Source organism: Dioscorea cayenensis, chromosome 8 (genome assembly GCF_009730915.1).
Source record: "Dioscorea cayenensis subsp. rotundata cultivar TDr96_F1 chromosome 8, TDr96_F1_v2_PseudoChromosome.rev07_lg8_w22 25.fasta, whole genome shotgun sequence".
NCBI classification, from domain to species: Eukaryota; Viridiplantae; Streptophyta; class Magnoliopsida; order Dioscoreales; family Dioscoreaceae; genus Dioscorea; species Dioscorea cayenensis.
The window spans coordinates 16,862,534-16,869,860 of NC_052478.1; the positions used below are offsets into that span (position 1 = coordinate 16,862,534).

At 45.7% G+C, this 7,327-nt stretch overlaps 1 non-coding gene across 1 annotated transcript; it reads left to right on the forward strand.

The window, feature by feature from the left end:
* The first annotated feature begins 6,901 nt into the window (after window positions 1-6,901).
* LOC120268192 lies at window positions 6,902-7,008 on the forward strand. The gene has a single exon (XR_005538860.1). It is a non-coding gene; the product is annotated as a small nucleolar RNA R71 (small nucleolar RNA).
* Window positions 7,009-7,327: the final 319 nt, after the last annotated feature.

Consider the following 7,327-nt stretch of genomic DNA (forward strand, 5'->3'; position numbering starts at 1 on the left):
AAAGAAGTTCAATGAAACGAATACATCCTAGGGTTCACAATCACCCAAGTACCCACTAGGGGTTTAGCTCTTCATGGAGCTAAGTACAATCAAAGAAATCGAATGTAAAAGAAATAAATCCATAAAGAAAACCCCTCGATACTCGTGTCGATGGTCTTGTGGACAGCCCTCTACTCGTCGTCCAAGGATTCCTTCGTCCGGTATAGGATACGCCTCAATCGACGCTCCCCTACCAACCTTCTTCCTAATGGAATCACGATGTCGGAGCCGTAGAACCTCTTCAAAATGTTGGCCAATACCCCTCGAAACCCTAGCTGAAGCCCTCTCACAAGTTGGGGAAAAGATGGAGAAAAGAATACTGAAATCGGGCCTGAAATCGGCTTCAAATAGGGCTGGAATCGGGCGATTACACGGGCGTGTATGATGTCACACGCCCCTGTGGAATTTCCACACGGGCGTGGATAATTTCCACACCCCCGTGTGGATTCTCTGTTTCTCTGATTTCTCGGCCGGCTGTGAACAGTGCTGCTACAGTACTCTGACGGAAATACTCCCGAATTCCATACATTCATTGGGGTAACGCAAACGGGCACACGTTTACGTCGTGAATCATTTGCTTCTTCAATGATGTACATGTTGGTGGATCTCTTGTTCTTATATGCATAAGTCGGAATACTCGAGTGTGACTGCCTTTGTGCCCCACCAAATGAATGTGCACACTAGAATACGAGGAGGTTGGCACACACTCTAGCATCTCACACCTGACCTATGTCTTCGCGTTTGAACCTTAGCAAGATCTCCTCCAAAATAGGTGCATTATGATCCACATTGGCCTATTTCCTTCATACTCGGCCTCACAACCCTACCTGCATAAAAGTAACATAAAAACACACATATTAATGTAAAAACCTGAGAAAAGTAATCCTCAACATAAGGAATGAACGCTTCGCATTTATATCGCACAAGCACTTATCAAACTCCCCCACACTTAAGCTTTTGCTTGTCCTCAAGCAAACATTAAACATTCTGTGCATCAATGAAGAAAATGTTGAAAGTTCTTGGCCCTAGGTTCACTAAAGTATACAAAGATAGCATTCTACAAGTAAGGAAAATTTCAACACTAAATACGAAAAATCAATGCTCTAACTAAAAACTTGAATGAAAAAGGATAACAAACCCGAATTTCGTGTAAGTGTGTGAACTCACTCAAAACACCCCAAGTTATACTCCTCAAAGTTCTAAGTGCAAGGGACTTATTTATCTACACAAGTGATAAAAATTTTCAAAGATGGTAGTAGCTTCACACTTCCTCTAAGGTAGCCCTTTCCAAAGCGGCCGCTAAGGTGGCTTTCACACTTTCGAGGTGGTAGCTCTTTCTACCCGGGTGGTAGCTTTCACTCATCCTATGAGATAACTCTTTCTCTCATTAGGGCATAACTAGTATCCGACTTGTGAGAGTAGCTTCATACTTCATAGGTGGTATCTCTTTCCACCCAACAAATACAAATAAACAAAAAACTATTTTGTTCCTTCTTTTCATTTTTCCATTTTTTTTTTCAAAAGAAGTAAACCTAACTAGTCCCTTTAACATCAAACATGAGTTTCCAATAGTGTTAAAAGAGTGAGTAGTGCACTAAGTGTAAATCGGGCAAAAATTCCTAAAAATTCAAGCAAGAACTAGAGCATGAAAAACATTCAATGTTAACAATTCTCCTAGACTTAAAATACAAACATTGTAACTAAGGTGAACCGCCATTGGCTATGTGAGCATATATCAATCAAGAACAATAGAAAAGATGTGCGCATTATGAAACTCCCCCACACACACACACTTAAGTTGTACATTGTCCTCAATGTACACATGCAAGCTCACTCAAAAATATATCATTCAAAAAAATAGATGTGGGAGAAGCAATCAAAACAATACTCCCCTGACTCCTAGTGTTGTGTTTGATGAAGCTAATTCATTGGGAGTAGTGTTCCAATGGGTTGTGAAGCTCGCATGGCCAAGTGCCAAAGCACCTTGGTCGTGCCCATGACTAAGTCTCAATTTCCAAGAAGACAAGACCATCTGCACGCATACACGAGGGGGTTCGGGTGAAGCTCAAGAAAAAAACAAAAAAATAACTCGAGTGTATAAAAAGATGAAGCAATGAATACAACTCGATAATGCAAAAATAACATAAACTCGGAAGGAAAATCCTTTACGAGTGAACAAGTCTAAAAACAAGAAAATAAGATAAAGTAAAATGCATGAAAGTAAAAGAAAGGTCAAGTGTCGAAGTCGCGTTCGGGCTCCGCTGCTGCTGCTGCGGAAGTGGAAGCATACAGTGGGTCCTCTGGTGCTGGAGGTACTTGCGGTGCCTGAAGAGTCCTCGGCTGCAGAACGAATGATGAGGCAACGTCTCGCTCTAGGATCTGCTGTAATATGTCGAAACGCGCCATGAACTACGTGTCTTGAGTGGCACTGTGTAGCCCTAATCTCAGCAACCTCGGCTCGGACCACTCCTATAGCATTCTCGAGACTCTCAAAGCGATCATTGGCTCGAGAAGGTGAAAAACATACGCATGCGGGGGTGGTTCCTCCGTGCTGGAGGTGCCTCGGTTTCCATCGATGCTGGGCTGAGGCTCGGGGGCTGAGATGCTCGGTGTCATCACCCTCATCCCTCGGCTATCTCGGGGATCTGGTAGAACTAACGCAAAAACCCCTGTCTGAACCGTGCGGACCATGCCCATCAACCGCATCGTCTCTAGACCCAGGGAAGCGGGTACACTCGTCTTCTCGGCCCCGTGAATCGAATCCAAGAGACCCATGCCCAGCACCAATCTCGTAATGTAAGGACCCGAGAAGATCGCTCCCAGTCTAGTGTACTGTCCCTGATGTCTGATGTAATCAGCCAAGATGTGCTCTAAGTGGATCGGTACATGCTCTACCATCGAGTACAAGTACAACAACTCCTGGCGGCTCAAGACACCAGTACTATCGCCACGGCCATTCACCGACCTACTCATGATTGCGTGCAAATATCTGTAGGCAGGCAGGGAAAGGCACGTGGCCTTGGAGACCCCTGGCTCGTACTGCCCCTGACCACATAGCACTCTGTAAGCTCTCTGCGGGGTCAAGGTTCCAGGATAATCAGTAGGCAACTGTGCGTACTCCTCGGAATCTGTGAATGCCTCCTCGTATAAGCCAAGTAGAATAGAAAACTGCGTAATGCTCAAACTATGGTGGCGTCCAAACACTCTGAACTGAATGGTGCCCAAACTGTTGAAGCTCGCATACGCTCTATTAAACTCAAACGAGGAGAGCACCTCCAGTGCAAACTCTCGGATAGCTGGCTCTCTAATCATCAACAACTGACGCCAACCACCCTCTGAAATAAGGTCCTCAACCTCATCAGTGAACTCATCTCCCTGCTGAAGATCTCGTAATATAGTCGTGTCCAGGAATCGAGTCTGTCCGAAGCGGAGTCTCGATAAGCGCTCATAACGGGCTTGATGTTTGGGAATCACAAATCGCATGCCCTCGGGCTCGGAGGATGACTCACGTGGCCTCTTATCAGTTTGCTTCTTTGTCCTAGGTGCCATGATCTGCCAAATTTAAACAAAAATAGTCAAACAAGTTGATAAAACAATACTGCAAAAATCCACACGGTCGTGTGGAATTTCCGCACGCCCGTGTGGATTCATGGGGCGTGAGAAACGCACGGCTAGGTATCAACAATCCAAAAATACAACCCAATAATATCTCTAACTTCGTTCTAAACATAAATCATTGTTCCAATTGAAGAAACGAAGCATTGTTAACCAGATTAATCAATAGAAATCATGAATTAACGAAGAAGATGAAGAAAATGAATTTACCAACGAGGAGAAATGAGAAAATAGAGAGCCGTCCGGAAAACTTGCTAAAATCCCACCAAACTGGCGCAATGGACTCGGAGAATGTTGTGAGAGTGTTTTCAAGTGAAAAGGAGTCTTGAAGAAGGAGAGAAATCATCCCCTTTTTAAACAGAACTCACGACTTTTGACGTTCTGTGCATCCACACGGGCGTGTGGAAATTCCCCACGCCCGTGTGCCTCACTTCAAAAGCTCCACAGGGGCGTATACATGCCCCTGTGCGCTCTAGGGAAAAACTCTCACTGACTTAGAACAATCTCCCACGGGCGTGCGGAAATTATCCACGCCCGTGCGCCAGACCCACAGGAGCAGACGCACGCCCCTGTGGCTTCCCTGGTCATCTGAGAAAAATATCAAGTCGCACACACACCCGTGCGGAAATTCCCCACGGGCGTGGGTATTCACATGCCTCAACTCTTAGGGGCGGCCGCACGCCCCTGTGTTTTCTCGGGATGGAGGGAGCAACCTGCAGAGTTTCGCACGGGCGTGCGAGAATTACCCACGCTCGTGCGTGGTTCACAAGGTCACCCACAGGGGCGAGTCCATGCACCTGTGTGTTCTCGAGAAAATATGCCAACTCTGCAGGAAGGCACACGCCCGTGTGGAAATTACCTACAGGCGTGCGCCAGTCGCATGGTCGTCCACAGGGGCAGCCGTACGCCTTTGTGCCCTCTTTGGAAGAGTTCACAGTACACACCCACGGGCGTGTGGAATTTCCACACGCCCGTGCGTTTTCTCTGGATGACTTAGAAAAACCTGCAGGCTCTGCAGTACTAGTCTGAACATGTTTACACACTCAGAGCCTGCCCTATTGTGCAAGATATACCAGATAAAAACACAAAATAGAACTCAAACGACCAAACTTCGCCAATTTTCAACAAAACATACAATGAATTCTTTTAAAACCCACAATAAAATCGCAGCACAAGCACTCAAAAATTGAAACACCAACACTTAACAATTTATTCATGCAAACAAACTAAACTAAAAGGTACGAAAACAGTAAACACTTGGGTTGCCTCCCAAGAAGCGCTTTTTTAACGTCACTAAGCATGACGTATCTTTCTTACCTCACGGGGGTTCATGAATGAAGGTTGCCCCCTTACCCATAACTTGAAAGTATGATGAGCAATGTCTCTTGAGGGTAGAGGGTGCACTACCAGGCTTCGGACCATCTAACAATGGTTCGTCCAACTTTCTTGGCTCATGTACATCTCCAACAGTCTTGGGGCGTTTTCGGTGGCGTCTTCGAGCCCTCTTCATTTTCCGGAGCACTTTCTTCAAGATTCCCGGGGTAGATGTTTCTTCTCCAGTCGAACCAAGCATCATTACTTCTTCATTGCTCTCCTCTTGGTCGAACAAACCTTCATACGGATCCGGTTTGAACATTTCCTGTATATATTCATCAACAATCTCATCAGTAGTGTCTAGAAAATACAAAGTGTCATCAAAATCGAGAGAATGCCGCATGGCTTCAGCAAGGCGGTAAGTGAGCTTATTGTCTCCGACTCTCAATGTGAGCTCTCCACTGTCCATGTCAATCAATGCTTTGGAAGTCCGCAAGCACGGTCTCCCAAGTATCAAGGGTACATCTGCATCCTCATCGACATCTAGCACTACAAAGTTAACCGGAAAAATATACTTGTCCACCTTGATAAGCACGTCTTCAATGATACCTCTCAGATGTCGTACCGTTCGGTCCGCCAATTGTAAAGTCATCCTTGTAGGCCTAGGCTCACCCAAGCCTAGCTTTCGGAAGAAAGTATATGGCATGACGTTGATACTTGCCTCTGAATCCGCCAATGCCATTTCCTCACCTAAGTTGCCGATGTTACACGGAATAATGAAGCTTCCCGTGTCTTTCTTCTTGTTCGGCATGTTCTTTTGCAACACCGCCGAGCATGAAGCATCAAGCACCACTGAAGCACTCTCCTCCAATTTCCTCTTGTTGGTCAATAGGTCTTTCAGGAACTTCGCATACTTAGGCATTTGAGCCAAAGCCTCAACAAAAGGAATGTTGATGTGGAGTTGCTTGAACAAACTCAGGAACTTTTTATACTATTCATCCCTTGGTCATTCTTTAATCTAGAGGGATAAGGGATTCTTGGCTTGAAAGGTGGGGGTGCCATCTCTTTCTCTTTGTTTGCTCCCTTCTCAACCTCTACGACCTCGGGTGCGTGTTCTTTCGGCTTCTCACTCGGAAGCCTCCCTTCAACCTCATGACCGCTTCTCAAAGCGATCGCCTTCACATGTTCTCTCGGGTTGGTTTCCGTGTTGCTTGGTAAACTTCCATGTGGCCTTTCGGAAAGAGATTTCGCAATTTGCCCCACTTGATTTTCAAGGTTGTGCAAGGAGGCGGTGTGATTGCGAAGTGTAGCCTCGACTGATTCAAACCTTGTATTTACCGATTGAATAAATCTAGCCAAGTGCTTCTCCAAATCCGTCATTCGGGTTTCCAAGCTTGAAATTTTGTTTTCCACTTGAGGGGCTTGTTGTTGTTGTTGGAACCCCGATTGCCCCATGGTCTTCTGTGGTCCTTGATTACTCCATGAAAAGTTGGGATGATTCTTCCAACCTAAATTGTAGGTGTTGCTGTATGGATTCCCTTGAGGTCTCATTCCATTATCTACAAAGTCAACATTCTCAACTGAAGAAACATCACCTATGACGATTGGGCAATCGGAAGGAGCATGTCCTCCACCACAACCGGTACAATTTGTCATGGCCGCAACTCTATTCGAAGCTATAAGATCTAGCTTCTTACTCAAACTCTCCACTTGGGCCGCCAATGAAGTTACCGCATCAATTTCATGGAGACCGGCCACCTTTTTCTTTTCCCTAGCATTCCACTGGTAGCTATTTAACCCCATTTCCTCAATCAATTAACGAGCCTCGTCGGGAATCTTGCTACCTAAGGTACCTCCTGCCGCCGCATCCAAGAGTTGCCTTGTACTCGTGTTCAAACCATTGTAGAAGGTTTGAACAATCATCCACTCCGGGAATCCGTGATGGGGACACTTGCACAGGAGTTCCTTGAACCTTTCCCATGTCTCAAATAGAGACTCCAATTCCAACTCCATAAAGGATGAGATCTCATTCCTAAGCTTTGCTGATTTTCCGGGACGAAAATAACGGGCTAGAAAAGCTTCTACCATTTCCTCCCATGCAGTGATTGATGCCCTAGGTAATGAGTGTAGCCACTGCTTTTCTTTCCCCTTTAAGGAAAATGGGAAGGCTCTCAATTTGATGGCATCATCCGTCACACCATTTATCTTCAGCATGTCACAGACCTCGAGGAAGCTCTCTATGTGACTGTTTGGATCCTCATCGGCCAAACCATTGAATTGTGCGGACTGCTGCAGCATATGAATGAATGCCGGCTTTAGCTCGAAATTCTGAGCTGTGATTGGGGGACGCACAATACTC